This window comes from Ailuropoda melanoleuca, chromosome 6 (assembly GCF_002007445.2).
Source record: "Ailuropoda melanoleuca isolate Jingjing chromosome 6, ASM200744v2, whole genome shotgun sequence".
Taxonomy (NCBI): Eukaryota; Metazoa; Chordata; class Mammalia; order Carnivora; family Ursidae; genus Ailuropoda; species Ailuropoda melanoleuca.
In genome coordinates this window covers 59,546,124-59,563,451 of record NC_048223.1, presented here as the reverse complement: position 1 = coordinate 59,563,451, position 17,328 = coordinate 59,546,124, and positions in this window count along the sequence as shown.

Sequence of the window (17,328 nt, the reverse complement as noted above, 5' to 3'; positions counted from 1 at the left end):
CAGTCGTTAAGCGTCTGCCTTTGGCTCAGGGCGTGATCCCAGCGTTATGGGATCGAGCCCCACATCAGGCTCCTCCGCTATGAACCTGCTTCTTCCTCTCCCACTCCCCCTGCTTGTGTTCCCTCTCTTGCTAGCTGTCTCTATCTCTTCAAATAAATAAAAATAAAATCTTAAAAAAAAAAGAAATTCCTTTTGTATTTTATTTTATTATTATCTGTAATGTTGGGTGGGATGCACTAAGTTGATTTCATGACTGGCTAATAATGGGTCCCAGCCTGTAGTTTGAAAAGCACTGATCTGGAGATAAATAACCAATTAATTGTAATCAGATGATACCCTAAAAGCAGGATATGTTCTTGAAGAACATAGCAAAGTACAGTCTTTCTTAAAGTGGGGAGGAAAGATGCCGTTACCCGAGACAAACGGTCAAAATTGCCATTTGAACCTGATGCCGTGGTTGTTGGACTTGTATATCCCTCAAAACACAGACCTCCGGACATTTTTAGGAAGCTTATTAGGGGACTCTAGGTGTGGGAATCAGCTAAATGCCCAGTGGATTGTTTTGATAGCTCAGAATAATGCCAGCAAACTGCAGGAATCTCAGAAGAAAAGGTTCTTTTCTTTTCTCTTTTTGGCAGAAAATACATCCCGAGCCTTCTAATCTAAGACAGAGTTGGATTGAGTTTGAGGATTAAGCATCAATCACACCAAGTTTTTATATTCCAGATTTTTTTCCCTCAGGGACCATCTCTTCTTACCATCTTTTATAATTCCTGTAGTCCACATCTCTTGGATAAACATGTTTATGAATTGTTCTGGTTTTCTGCTGCTCTCCCCGCTGGCAGACACACAGAAAGCCATTCTGCTGCCTTAGCTTCTTAATGGGCCCGTTGATGTAATTCTCCCTTCATTTCTTAATAGGTTTAGAATGATCCTCCCCGGGATTCATTTCTCTCCTGATACAACAGTGAAAGGCCATCTTACTTCCCTTTCTCCCTCTGGCTGACAAAAATATCTTCTTTCTCTTTCTTGTCCTTAATTGACGTTGTTTATACTCATAGGGATCCTTTATCCCTCTTCCTTCCTGCCGGTTTTTTATGAAACTACCTATGTTCACACCTCATTTGTCTCCGGGCATTCCCTTGTGAAGGTTTGCTGGCAGTCACTCTGTCCTTTGGAAGCTCTTTTTTCCATCTTGGCTTCCCCTCTGGGTCTTAATTATGTGTTTCTGAAAGTTCTTCAGCTTTCCTATAGACATGGGGATGCAGTGGGGGTTCAATTAATGGATGCCCTAGGAGAAAAGACCTTTATGATCCGCTGTGTTTGTATTCTAAAAAGAGCAAAACAAAGTAATTGTTACAAGTCTTGGGAAACCGTGTTGGTTTGCTTTACAGGCTCAGTGGAGACTGATTGTCTTTTGCCGCCTGTCTTTATGAAGCAGATAGTGAAAGTGTTAGATCTTTGTGGGGTAGAGGTGAAAGAGAAGGCATTTAGAGGGGGACGCACTTGGGTTTTAATACTAGGTCTGCTACTTTTTTGTTTGTGGCTTTGGCCTGGCTATTTAGTCACCCTGAGCCCCAGTTTCTTCATCTATAAAATAAGTATAACATGGGGCACCTGGGTGGCTCAGTCGGTTAAGCATCTGCCTTTGGCTCAGGTCATAATCCCGGGGTCCTTGGATGGAGTCCCGGGTTGGGTTCCCTGCTCAGTGGGAAATCAGCTTCTCCTTCTCCCTCTCCCCACCCCCTGCTCTCTCACTCTCTCTCTCTCTCAAATAAATAAATTAAATAAGTATATAACTATTTACTTTAGAATAATGGATTAAATGAGATCATGTATGATAAGTGCCCAGCACAGCAGTTCTCAAACTTTGATGTGTATTTTAATCACCTAGAAACTAATGAAGAATACAGAAGCCCACATGCATTGAGGTAGGATAAGATTCTTTGTATTTTTACTGTGACTCTCATGTGATTCTGATACATACCAACTTGAGAAACATTGGGCTAGCATACTGCAGGCAATCTGTATTGGCTCATTTTCACACTCATAATAGTTGAAAAGTAATCTTAACCATTTTATAGGAAATTCATTTTGACTTAAACTTGAGTTTCAACGGCCAGAAATTTGGAGAGGAAAAGCATTTATATGAAGATAAATCTATTTTATGTCTTGAATTTGTAACCCTAGAAGTGAGTTTTGGCCACATCATTCAGCTAAGGTTTCAATTCCGAATGGTAATTGTCATCTCAAGCATATTGATAGGAAAGTATATTGTAGAAATAGCCTTATACAGCACAGATATGACAGAAGAAGGGAATTGAAGCTACATAGTTGTAAGTGATTAAGTATAATATGATTTAAAGTAGACTATGATTAATTAATGATGTATATTGGAAACCCTTGAGCAACCATTGAAAAATATTTAAAAGAGGCGTACATAGTAGAAGAAAAATGGAACAAAGTGATTGTGCAGAAAGATGAAAAGGGGAAAAAGAACAGGTAAAACAAAGAAAAGATACAAAAATGGTAGATTACCAGTTTTCAAACCACAACTTTCTCATTTACTCTGTTGTTTTCCTATTTTCATTCATTGATTTCTGATCTTATTATTCTTTTCTTCTTTTTGTTTGTTTTAGGTTAAATTCTTTCTTTTTTCTAGTTTCTAAGGGTAGAGGCTTAAATCATTGAGTATAGGCCTTTTCCTGCTTTTCTAAAATAAACCTCACTGCTGTAAATTTCCCTGTAAGTTCCACTAACGCTGCACCTCATAAATTTGGTCTCTTTCATTTCAAATATTTTTAAATTTGCATTCGTGGAAAGTATGTTGTTCGGTTTGGTTTCAACTGAACACAAACCAATGAAAACTGGCCTCACAAATTTTGTTGTATACTTAATGTTCTTGGTGGTTTTGTTTTAAAATCATAGAGGCTAAAATGACTTGTGAGGATTTTTGGTTTGTTTGCTTTTACTTCTTCCATTATCTATTCTCTGAACAGCCTCAGTGAACTGTTAAAAATGTAAATATAAAAGCAGAACAGAGGCTAAAGAATATTTGTTGAATGAATATATAAATGAATAAATGATTCATTTTGCTTCCTAAAATTTTTCAGCGACTTTTCTGCTGTTAAAATAAAATCTACCCTTTTTATTTGGGCCTGTTAGTTTCTTCAAAATCTATCCTTTTCTTGGATCATCTGTGCCCCTCCCCTTTCCAGCATCATCTTGCACCCTCTGCTTTGTTCATTTCTTTCATGAAGGTTTTCATGTCATGCACACGTAGGCCCGTAGTAGGCACACTGGGGTAAACAGAATGTATTTACCTTGGCTTAGACCTATCCTCCAGCTCTTTACATAGATACATCTTTTTTTAAAAGATTTATTTATTTATTTTAGAGAGAGAGAGCACAAGTGGAAGGCACAGAGGGAAAGGCAAAGAGAGAATCCCAAGCCAACTTAGCTGAGTGTGGAGCCCAATGCAGGGCTTGATCTCATGATGGTGAGATCATGACCTGAGTTGAAACTGAGTCAGATGCTTCACCAACTGTACAACCCAGGTGCCCCATAGATACATCATCTTAAATGGTGACCAGTAAAAAGCAATAATTCTTTTATTTTACGTGTTTACCTGTTTATCCTGTTTCCCCATACTAGAATGTAAGCTCCAAATTGCATGGGCAATATCTTCCTTGTCATGTGTGATAAAGTTGGTGATTATACTGAGGAAGATTGATTATTTTTTTTCTTTTACTTTTTATATGAAAATTTCAAACATATATGAAAATGGAGAACAATACCATTATCCTCCATACCTATCACCCAGCTTCAACAAAATCGACATACGTACAGCCCAACTTCTTTTATCAATGCCACCTTCCCTTTACCCTAACTGGATAATTTTATGGCAAATGCCAAACATTGTATCATTTCATCCACAAACACATGACGATATAGCCCTAGAAATAAGGATACTTTTTAAACATAGCCATACTACCATTCTAACACCTAAAAAATTAATAAAACTTTCTTAATATAATGTAGGATTGAGTCAATGTTCAAATTTCTCTAAGAATTGATTTGTTCAAATGAAGATCCAAGGCCACTATTGCATTTGGGTAATATGTAACTTTTCCTCTCTGACTTGCCTTTTTTTTTTTTTAAGATTCATTTATTTATTTATTTTAGAAATCGAGAGCGAGAGAGAGCGTGTATACCTTAGGGGAGGGGCAGAGTGAGAAGGAGAAAGGGAATTCTTAAGCAGACTCCCCACTGAGCACAAAGCCCAATGTGGGGCTCCATCACATGACCCTGAGATCGTGACCTGAGCAGAAATCTAGAGTCAGATGCTTACAGACTGAGTCACCAAGAGTCCCCATCTTGTTTTTTAATTGTAGTTCATTTGTCAAAGAAACTGGTCATTGATTTTACATACTGCACTTAGCTGGCTACATCTCTTTTAATCCAGATGCTTAAGAAAATTGAGATATAATTTATATATCCTAAAATGTACACTTTTAAAATGTATAGTTAAATGAGTTTGAGCATATTCACAAAGTTCTGCAACCATCAATACTATCTAATTGCAGAATATTTTAGACCCCAAATAGTAGATACTCTCCATCACCCCTCCCCTAAGTCATGGGCAAGCGCTAATCTACTCTCCATCTTTATGTTGCGTATTCTGGACATTTCATATAAATGAAAATATACAAGATATGATTCTTTGAGACTGACTTCTTTCACTCAACATAAATTTTCAAGATTCATCTATGTTGTAGCATGTATCAGCACTTCATTCCTTATATTGGCTGAATAATCTTTCATTGTATGGATATACCACAGTTTTTATTCATTCATCAATTTATTCATTCATCATTTTATTCATTCATCAATTTATTCATTCATCAATTGACAGACATTGAATTGTACCCACTTGTTGGCTGTGATGAATAATGCTGCTATGAATGAACCTGTACAATGTACGTGTGGACATGTTTTCCTTTCTCCAGGGTATATAACTAGGGGCGGAATTGCTGGGTCATATGATATTTCTTTTTGAGGAACTGTGAAATTGTTTCTAAAGTGGCTGCAACATTTTATTATCCCACCAGTAGTTTATAAAGTTTCCAATTTCTCCACATCCTCATCAATATTTGTTTTTGTCTTATTTTTTATTATAGTCATCCTAGTGGCTATGAGGTGGTGGATCACTGTGATTTTGATTTGCATTCCCTAATGACTAATAATGTTTAGAATATGTCCATGTGCTTATTGACCAGTGGTATATCTTCTTTGGAGAAATGTTCATTCAGATCCTTTGTCTATTTTTCAATTGGGTTGGTTGTCTTTTTGTCGTTGAATTGTTAGTGTTCTTTATATTTTACACAATATATAAGTCCCTTACGAAATGTGTGATTTACAAATATTTGCACTCTCTCTGTTGGTTGGCTGTTCACTTTCTTAATGATATCCTTTGAAGCACAAAAGTTTTCCATTTTGATAAGTATAACCTATCCATTTTTTTTTCTTTTGTAGCCTATGTCTTTGGTGTCATATTTAGGAAACTATTACCCAATCCAGTATCATGAAAATTCTTATGTTTTCTTCTAAGGGTTTTATAGTTTTGGCACTTACATTTATGTCTATGATCCATTTTGAGCTTTTTGTGTGTGTGTATTGTATAAGGAAGGCATAAACCTCCTTCTTTTACGTGTGAATATCTGGTTTTCTCAGCACTGTTTGTCAAAAAGACTGCTTTCCTCCCCATTGAATTTTCTTGGCACCATTGTTAAAAATCAACTGATCATAAATATAAGCTTTTCTTTCTGGATTCTCAGTTCTATTCTATTGATCTATATGTCTATCCTTTTGTCATTAACATACTGTCTTGATTATTGCAGCTTTGGAGTAAGTTTGAAATTGGGAAATGTGAATCCTCTGACTTCGTTCTTCTTTTTCAAGACTGCTTTAGCTATTCTGGATGCCTCCTATTTCCATATGAAATTTAGAATCATCCTGTCAATTTCTGCAAAGAAGTTATAGCATTGCGGGCCTTTGATTAATTTTCTGTGTTCTCAAAGTTTATGTGACTTTTCCCCCCAAAGTTCTTACTGCTTTCATAGAGGAGCAGATTTTCAGATGTTCTTACTTGGTCATTCCCACCTACATCATACCCCCACATTTATTTATATATGTCATGGCTGGAAGTGACTTCAGAATTTCATCCAGTCTACCTCTCTAATGTTATAGGTTCTCAGCTGAAAAATAGGAGATATGGTTTCTCTTTTCTGAATTTAAAAGTTTTCAACATTTTCTCTACTTTGAAATCCTCAATAGCAGGGTCTTTTTCTTGCTCACTCTTTATCCATAGATCCTAGTACTGAGTCTGACCCATGTCAGATGTGCAAAATAAAAATGTTGACCTATCTATTTTCATAAACTAGTGCCCTGTGCTCTGCAGTATATAATTGGGAAAAAGGAAGGTCCCCGGGGCCAAACTGTCAATGATGTGTGGAAATTTTACAGACTTTTCAGTTGGGATATGAAATGTTTTTGTAATTTTTGAATGCTACAGCCTCTATCTGGGTTGGTATAGATTTAGCACAATTTCCAAATCTCTGAACATTTATAACAATCACTTTAATAATAAGATTGGAACCTTTTGAAAGCTTGAAATCCATTCTGAGATATATTTTCAAAAATAATAGTGAGAAACTATTTCTTTCAAGTTCGTTTTAATGTGTTACAATTCTTTGATAGCTGTTAAACCATCCACTCATTTATTCATTTATTTATTTAACAAATATGTATTGAATACTTACTCTGTGCCAGGCATTATGCTAAATGCTGGGACCACGATGTGACAAAGACAAGCATGGTCTCCTCCCCTTTTAAGAAGTAAACAGCAACTTGAATCTGAGCAGAAAATGAAAATGGAATCACCAGAGTACCTTATTCACAACCTTCTGGAAAAAGATATATACCACTGTACTATCACTAGAATATCTTCTGGTACACAGCAAATTCTTAGGAGAGGTGGAAAACATTTTCAAATAATTCTCCTGTTTCTGCTCCTGTTTCTTGGCCACTTGCATTTCTCCAAGAATTCTGATGTGGATTTTCTATACCTTCTGCAGACTCTTTCCACTTTTCTCCTCTTTTGCATTTATTTGTTCTTTCTCACTCCCTCTAAGAAAAACACACTGGCACGTGTCCTTATGAAGTGGTTTGTCCCTTAAATGTGGAGGGCAGGGTAAGATTTAGGAAGATATAAAGAACATCACCAAGGGGATGATCCCATTCAGAGACGCCAGGACTTCCCGTACTCATCGATGCCTGATATTTCATAATTAGAAATTCTTGTTTCCAAAAGATGTGGATTCTGGCTAAAAGGTAAATATCCCTGGGGAAATCATCGTTTGGAGTCTTATAAGTCATTTCCATATGGAGGTGAAGGAGTTTATTTAAACCTTTTCTGAAAGCAGTTTTGGTTGGAAACATAGGAAAAAACACGAACAGGGGTAATTAAAATTATTATCAGGAGGTAGAGAAGGCTAGGTTGAAGATACCACCATTACAAAAGAGAAATAAGCCCGCTCTTCCAGCTGTACTCAACTTACTGTACTTTCAAACTGTATCACTGAGTTCCTTGAAAATGCTCTCTGAAACATGAATTAACATTTAAAATTAGCTTCATAATAAGTACTCAAATGCCACTGAATATAACTCTTAGAGGTAGAATGACATGGGTTGTATGACAAAATTTGGAATCCCTCATTCATATGCAACGTCTCCAACATATTCCTTCCTGCAAGCCCCTCCGCACCCCAATCTTAAGGGTGGGAATTCCTGACATTCTGAGTACAGAGCATTGAGGTCAATGGACTCAAATCAAGATTAAAGAAAAACATGAAAAACTTGGAATGATCAAAGAAGAACTGAAACTTAGAGACAGATCACTTGTTAAAATATGACACCTCCAGTGTGTGTCTGCCCTTCCCACGTGTCAATTCCTGCCTTATACACATAGACCTAGAGGTTTCTGTACAAATATTCCCACTCCTCTCAAGAACACAGCCCAGGTTTAATCATTAATTATTCTCTAGTTTCAGTAGGACTGTTTTAATCATTCTTTCCATTTTAACTGATTAATTTTAATGATAGATTTTGCAATCATATTAAACAATAAGTTTTTTAATATGAAAGTAATGCTTTAAATGAACCTAGCATTTAAATGAATAGCAGTTGTGTGAAATTGTGTGTGATACCATCCAATATAAAATATGTGGACATAACAATTACAGGCCATCTGTTAAACTGGCATCTTGCTTGTACAGGAATGAAATTTCAATTAAGTTTTATTATCAGGAAGTGTAAATGACAGATCCCATACGAAAGTCCATAGCCAGTAAACTGTCTAAATAAAGAGTGGGATGTCATACAGTTAATGAGTTGGATCGGGTTCCCTGATTACATACTTTGTAAATAATGTGTTTGTTCACCAGCTCTTGGAAACGAGTCCTGCTGGTGAGAGCATGGTGGCTGTTTGTTAAGAGATGCCCATATGGGAGGTAAATTGAAACGGTTGTACAACACAGTCCGGAGTCGTCTGGTTAATGTTGATTCACTACTTTAGCTGGAGAGACCAAAGTTAAATCACACATGAGATAAAGGGATGATTTGAAAGGGGAGAAACAAAAATCGTATCTCGGAAGTCTCTAAGAAGCGGTGATTTGCTGGAAGCCACGTATCCATGGCCCGAAGACCAATTCACAACTGGAAGGACCTGATGTCATGATCCACCAGTGGTGCAGCTGTGGTTTCCCCATCATCCCAGGAAGGAGAACATCTAACACTGTTAGCAAGTGTCGGGACAAGGGTCTGGTTAACAGGAGAACAAATGGACTTGTAGCTTTTAGTAATGAAATATGTCTCATAGCTCTTCAAACAGCATCCTTACTTTCTAACCCGTCATCATTATTACTATCTATTATTGCTGTGGATAGGAAAATAAATTAAATAAACAAACAAACATATCCAAATTCTACTTGCTCAAGTAGTAACTTGGAGAGTTGTCAGCAAGAAGTCAAATTTTCATCCCCATAAATAAGCTAAAAATAATCTCAAGCCATTTCTCTTCTGAAAAACTTATAATTAAGTAGAGCATCATCTGCAGCTGTGGGCCCTTGGAAAGTTATTTACAGACTTCCAGGACTTTTGCTGAGTAACGTCGTGTGATGCAGTAGCCAGAATCCAGCACTGGACAGGATTTGCCAGAGGCATTTGCAGACTGGGTGACCTATCTCCTCTGGGTGTGGATACTTGCACATTTCAAGGTTACTGAATGGATATCACATCCCAGAAAGTGAATTCTTCAGTGACTTTTACTTAATTCAGCTCTTCTGGCTTTTTTTTTTTTTAAGATTTTATTTATTTGAGAGAGAAAAAGAGAGAGAGAGCAAGAGCATGGGTAGGAGGAGGAGCAGAGGGAAAAGTAGACTGACTCCTCACTGAGCAGAGAGCCCAATGCGGGGCTCAATCCCAGGACCCTGGGATCATGACCTGAGTCAAAGGCAGATGCTTAACCGACTGAGCCACCTACGCACCCCTGGCTTTTAAAGGAGAGTGGCTTCTTGGGTTTTCTTTTCTTTTGTTTTTGTTTTGTTTTGTTTTGTTTTCCTTTTTGGCATTACCTTTTGAAAAAGAATGGGCAGATGACAAGAACAAAATAAATAAGCTTTTACTTGGATTCAGGCTGTATAAGTCCACATGTGTTTTGGAGGTGCAGTAGAAAAAGTCATATACTGTGTACTTGGCACTAAGGCCATGCTTAGTATTGGGGTGCACCAGAATAGTAAGCAGGCATCAAGACTGCAGATGAGTTTTGACTTAATTTTTAGGACTTTTTTTTATGGGGATGTCATTTACAAGCAGTGAAATACACGGATCATAAGTCTACAGTTCAACCATTTTTGACAAAAGATACACTCATGTAATTCACACCCTTATCAACATGTAGTACATTTCCATCATACCAGAAAGTTTTCTTGCGTCCTTTCCCAATCAATCACCACACTCCCTGCTCCCAGGCAAGCACCGATCTGATTTTTATCACCACAGATTTGTTTTTTCCGTTCGGACAATGTCATATAAATGGAATCCTACATTATGTACTCTTTTGGGTAAGACTTCTTTCATGAAGAAAGCTTTCCTCCTATGAAAGAAATTTTAGAGATTAATCCATATTGCATGTAGCGAACTCAGTCATTCATTCATGTTTATTGATAAGGAATATATTCTGTTGCATAAGTAAACCAACAGAAAGTTTATTTTTCCGTTAATGAACTCTTGATCTGTTTGTAGCTTGGAGCTATTATAAATAAAGCTGTTATAACCATTCTTGCATAAAATGTTGGAGGACATTTTATTTCTCTTGGATTAATATCTAGGAGTGAGATTATCAGGTTATAGGGTAAGTGTATGTTTCACTTTTTAAAAGTTTCCAGTGTCCAAAGTGATTGTACCATTTTACAAGCCCATGAATTTTCCCATATCCTCACCAATGTTTAATGTTGTTAACTTTTTTGTCTCAGTCTATTTAGTGAGTAGATAGAAACTGAGTTATTTTCAATGCATTAAACAACAATAACAGTCCAAGAGTGCTAAGATCTGGAGTCCAGAAGTAAAGAACTTGGATTTGAAATTTGCACTACCCTTCAGGGGTCAAGGCCTGGGAAGGCTCCAGCTGTAAAACAGGAAGATGTCACTCAGGGGAAGAGGTCTACAGTTTTCACCCATTTCTAAGCCAGGGGCTCAAGACTCGTGTCAGCCCCCCTCCTCCCCCTCTCACTATCTGCATCCCTCTGGACACTCTGCCTCCTTCCCACCTTCCTTTTCAGGGTCCAAGGACTCCTTCCTAGCTTCTGTGCTTTATTTTTGTCCTTTGTTACTTCTCATCTGTATCACTCTGATAGTTTCCTAATCACCTGATCTACCCACTGAGAATGATCTTTTTATTTTTTTTTAAAGATTTTATTTATTTATTTGACAGAGATAGAGACAGCCAGCAAGAGAGGGAACACAAGCAGGGGGAGTGGGAGAGGAAGAAGCAGGCTCATCGTCTATATCTGTCGAATAAATAAATAAAATCTTTAAAAAAAAAAAAAAGAAATGAAAGTGACAGTACATGAGGAAATCCAACAAATGCTCTGATCTAAGTGGAAGTGATGGGGTTAAGAAAGGGGCAGCCCCTGGAGGGATGTCTGATCATTAAGAAGGTGAATTGCAAGAAATAGTAATGGTTAGATATAATCAGTTGTTTTCTGTATTATGTGCCATGCACTGGCCTGAAAATGTAAGTGTATCATGATAGCCACTTCCAGTTTGAATAACACTTGTATGGCAAGGACTGTGTGTGGGATGTTGGACTTTTAGCTCTGGCCAATTTGTTTGAAGACCCTTTAATTTTCTTAGGGAAACCAATGAAGGTTTTTAATGTTTCAGCTATGGGACATTGATAGTTCGTGAATCTCAACCCAAACCCACTTCAGGAGAACACTAGAATTCCAGGACCAGTGGAATAGAAGTTATTAAAAACTGGATTTTTTTTTTTACTAAGTATTATTCATTTCCAGGTTTTGCTAAGTAAATTTTCTCCCTCTCTTCCTCCCTTCCTTGTTTCCTTCCTTCATTCAGCAAATATTTCCCCAATATTTGGTAAGGAAAAACAGAATTATGCAGTAGTCAACTGTTCAGAAATCCTTGAGCCTCAGAGACAGAAAGGGCTGGTGATGTGAGCAGAGAGTGAGACTGGGAGCTAATTACTCAAATAACAGCAGGTGGGAAAGAGGAAAGTTATCTCTACTTGTGGTTAGGAAGAAAACTTGAGAGGACATCTGTGTTGAGAGCAGGTTATTTCCAGGAACTCTCATTGCCTCTCTTTATGGGCAGGCAAAAGAATATTTCTTTCTGGGATTGAGGCTAATGAGAGTTGTAAAAGACTCCTTTGTGGGGAGAAATACTCCACGGATTAGAGGAAAAGAGCAATAAGCATGGAAAACTGTGAATTAATTTCGGCAAGTCATTTTGAAGAGAAATATTTTTAAATGGTAGAAAGAGAGTGAAGAGAGCAAAATAGAATATATTAGAGTACAATAGAGGGCTGTGAGTTGAGCTATGAAGACTTTATTTTAATTAATATATAATTGGATACATTTTAGAATGTAATCATTACTATAGGATTAAGCATTTTATTTCATATTCTGTATTGAATATACAAACCCAATCTTAATTTTGTGGTGCAGACAGGGATTGCTGAGTCCATACCCAAAATTTGAGCAACTGTACCCAAATTGTGATGGAATTAACTGAAAAATGCTGAAGGATTGTAATTCTATAATTTTCTGCTTTTGTTCTACTGGGACAGATTTGAGGATGTTTGCTAGTATTGTTGGAAATCACGTGTAACAGCACTGGGAGAGGGTGGTTCCACTCTCTTGTGAACGTGGCGGCTGTAATGTGCTGGGTCAGCTGGCTGCTCGGACACCTGGTCTGCAGCTGCACCTGTAAGTCCTCATTCTGGAGGGACGCCCTAAGGCTGGGTTTCCAAATTCCATTGCATGTTAGAATCACCTGGGGACCTTTTACAGCTATCAATGCCTGGGGTCCCCTCTACACCAATTAAATAGTATCTTTGGGGATGGGTACCAGCCATAGCTATTTTCTCAAACCTCTCTAGGTAATTGTAATTTGAAGAAAGAGCTGAGGACCATTGCCCTTAGGAGACGTGGAACAGCAGCTGAAATTGTCTGTGGAACTGTCTGTGAATAAAGAACAGAGATGATGCCAGAAAAAAATATCCATGCAAGAGAGCAGGACATGGTAGGTTTCAGATGGAGGAGCCGGAGAAGGCTCCCATTTTGTTCAAATGGCAAAGAGAGCTCGATCATCACTTCTCCCGATACCCTGAAGCCCAGAGACACAGCCAAAGAGCTGGGGTCCTGTTGGAATTCTTTAAGCAGAGGGATCCCTCAGAAACTTCAAACCTCAGCAGAAAATGGTCCCTTCAGACAAAGATCTCGAATGACTTCTTAACTCCAAAATACTCTAACAAATCCAAAGGCAAGATAAGCTTGGAAGACCTGAGAATTCTTCACAGGACAGCAATGTTACCAGACAGGACAGACCATGTTCTTTCTGCTGGAGGCAAGGCAGAGGGCGGTGGAGTCAACTTCGGAAGCAAAACTTTCAGGAATAGAACAGGTGCCAATGGCTGCAATCTTCAAAAGGCATTTGTGAATTCAGCAGGACGTTCCAGTTCAGGCTGCCAGATAAATCACAAGACATCCAGAGAAATTTGGAGTTCACATAAGCAATGACAAACTTTTTAGGATTGCATCAGGCATGCTTATACTAAAAATTAATGCACTGGGTTTACCTGAAATTCAAATTATTTTATTTTATGTTCTTTTATATATTTTTTAATTTCAAATAATGTATTGTTTCAGGGGTACAGATCTGTGATTCATCAGTCTTATACAACACACAGTGCTCACCACAACACATATCCCCTCCAATGTCCAGCACCCAGGCACTTCATCCCCCCCCAGCAACCCTCAGTTTGTTTCCTAAGATTAAGAGTTCCTTATGGTTTGTTTCCCTCTCTGGTTTCGTCTTGTTTCTTTTTTTTCCCTCTCTTCCCCTATGATCCTTTGCCTTGTTTCTTAAATTCCATATATCAGTGAAATCATATGATAATTGTCTGTCTCTGATTGACTTATTTTGCTTAGCATAATACCCTCTAGTTTCATTCATGTCATTTGCAAATGGCGAGATTTCATTCTTTTTTATGGCTGCGTAGTATTCTATCATGTATACATACCACAGCTTTCTTATCCATTCATCTGTCAATGGACATCTGGCTCTTTCCACAGTTTGGCTTTTGGACATTACTGCTATAAACATTGGGGTTCAGGTGCTCCCTTGGATCACTACATTTGTATCTTTGGGGTAAATACTTTTCAACTTTTTGAGGTACCTCCATACTGTTTTCCAGAGTGGCTGCAATTCAAATTTAACTGGGTGTCCTCTATTGTTATTTGCTAAATCTGTAACTCTCATTCCCAGCAACTTTCTAGTAATATTTTCCAAAATGCTAGCCTGAAAAGTGGGAAATGGCTGAGAAATGGAACCAGACCCATCTGAACATTGATGAACAGAGCCAGCTGAAAGCACTCTACAGTGGTGGCCTGCTGAGAAAGACACTCGTCCACTAGGTACAGTCATCGGTTTTCACTGTAAGCACAAGGTTCAAAATGGTTTCCAAAAGAGATGTTAGTGTCTCATAAGAAGACCTCATAAAAGGAAAGTACTCTGGAGTGTGTAGTCCTAGGAATTTCCTGGTTAGTAGTCAGTACATAGGACATTTGTCAATAGGCTGCAGGCTCTGGTCCCATGAGAAGGCCTAACAAGACAAGATCCAACTAGAAACCCAGAACTAGCAGTGTAGTGTGATCCTAGACTGGAACCTAACAGTGAGGCTAGAATGGAAGCTTAGTTAGTGGTACTGGGGGACTAGGACGCCAGGTCAAACTAGCAGTAAGGACAATTACATACATAACTATCTATCTATTATCTGTCTATCTGTCCATCTATCATCTATCACCTATCAATCTATTGTCTATCTATCTATCTATCTATCTATCTATCATCTATCTATCTATCTATCTATCTATCTATCTATCTATCATCTATCTATCTATCTCCTTAAAATATCACCTTAGGAACTGGCCTAATGCTTTCTGCGTCCAATCAAAATTGATTCTGAGAACAAAGCACATTGCAGAGCCTGCTGGTGAGGATGGCCTGGCTCCAGCCATTGGGGCGGAGAACAATGACAGAGACGTGGGATGGGGACCCACAGCCTAAGCTGGCAGTATCTCTACAGAGTTTGTGGGAATCTTCGCAAAGCAGCCTGGGGAAAATGTCATGATTCTGATTTGGCAGTTTATACAGTGGCAAATCAATGCTTTGTTTCTCCTGGCTATCCCCTGAAAGTGCAAAAATGCCCGATGATAGAAAAGTGACTGAAATCCTTGACTGCTAAGCCTTGTTCTAACAGTAGTTGGTGAACCAGAGCTGGTAGAGCTGGCAGAGCTGGTGTCTGTGCAGGGTGGTACATGGTTGATTTCACCCAAAGAAGCCAGAGGATATACTCAAATGTCCAACCAGGAATTGTTCTATTCAGGAATGCCATTCTTCCAAAGAGCCTAATCCTTATTTAATTTATAATTGTTTAATACATAAGAGTTCTCAGTAGCCCAAGAATTCTGTGTTCACCACATTGAATGCAGATTCTTGTCATTGCTCAAATCTGTAGAAGTGCTAGAGGTTTGACTCTCAGAAAGGGTGGAAAGTGGATGCTAATAACTGTCTATGGTCTTTCTTAACTTCCATCTGCAGAATTTAAGCAACAACTTCCTTGTGGACTCTGAAATGGGACAGAACAGAGGGTCGGTGATTTGCTAAGTTCTATAGAAAGTAAAGCAGGGCTGTGATCATTTAGGAAACAACCCTGGGGTCTCTAAAATGTCTATATCCATGATTGCTTTCAAGATATGTCTGCTTTGCTCTCCTAAAAGGTCATTCAAATAAAATGATCCCTTTGAAGGGTCCTGTAAATTAATGACTTGATGTAAAAGGTAAAGCCATCAATGTCCTGACCGTAGTTTCTACTCCATCAAATGGTCTTGTGGAGGGTATCGGATTCCATCTAGGTTTAGCTTTGTGATGGAATAGAATAACATGATCACATTAGCCCTCAGCAGCAACTTTTGGTAACTTTGACCTCTAGTTATGTAGTTACACATAAGAGAGCCACTCGAGGTATGGCCTAGAAATGGATAAATTTGTCCTAACACAGTTCCTATCTTTATGAATAGCGTGGTTCTGTTCTTTTTATAATTAATCCGCATTCAGTGACGGACTGGTTTGTGAAGTTGCATGCTGGGTACAGCACCACTTCCTTGAGTGTGAGCTAGTGGAAGCGGAAGGGTTGGGCAGCATGAAGCTGATGAAAGTGTTTCTTGGATCAGGGCAAAGATGACCTTAGAATTATGAGAGAGCCCTTGAGGTCCCTTATTCTTTCTCTCACCTTTAAAGGATACACCGAAGGCAAATCCACAGATGATTTGTACTCCTTCTATATTTGAACCGGCAAAAAGCAAATTCTGGCAACATCAGAAACCACCTTGTTAGTTTATCGTGAGTATCCATCATTGTATAAACCAATTTAATAGGGGACCAAGTTGCCAAATTGTCTGATCTCCAGATTTTCACAGCATTTCCCATCTGTTCACACAATAGCCAGAAGATGTTTGCTTTCCTAGACGCAGAATAATGCTTTAACACTGCCTGAAGTAATCTACTCATCCAAGCTGTTTTAATAAGATTAAGTAGATGAAATATTCATCTCACAGGATGGATATATGTCCATATGCTATCATATCATTAGTCACAAAAATGGACATTTAATTATTGTGGTCTCTAAAGTCCATCTCTGTCGTTAGAATATGCAGGACTCCGTGAATCAGGCCGCCTTATTTATCTACGACAGCATTTTTTTTTTTTTACCTAGCTGTTGGTTCACAATCCTCTCAGAAGCTTCTTGGCCGTAATCTGAAATGGGCGCCCTTTATTCGGAAGACGAGGAAACCGAAGAAAGAGGCAGGCCACGCGGGTGGGTAGGTAGCGGTTTTAATAAGCAAAGGGAACTTACATACAAGGCTTGTCTTGAGCGGCAGCAAGACAATGGATCCTCACATCTGCCCTCCAAATCTTAAAAGTTTAGAGAGAGAGGCCTTAACCGGGTTCAGTCACGTAGACCGTGCAGGTGTTCTCAACACCACGTCATTATCTCAAGGCTGTGCCCTTGGAGCCGCCTCTGGGAGCGAGAAAAGCAAGTGGAACCCACACTGCAAGGACGGGGGAGGGGCTGAGGAGCCTTCTGAGTGTCCCAGTCCAGCTCATGGGTCGACCAGTGGTCACGGCTTTTCAATGACCTTCCCCAACCCTAGCTCCCAGGGCTTTCTCCACATCACGATGTTTCATTGGCCTCTCCATTTTGTGATTGGTTATTCCTTGTAATCAACCATCTCATATTTGGAGGCAAGTGGCCCCCCTGGCATTCTAGCCAATCACTGACTTTACTCGGCGATCACGTGTTCTTAAGCACTCTTACTGAACATCGAAATACTCTTCTCCTTTCAACGAGACCCAGAGAGGAAGTTGTCCCTTAAATATCTGCAAGACAAAGACCATAAACCATTGATT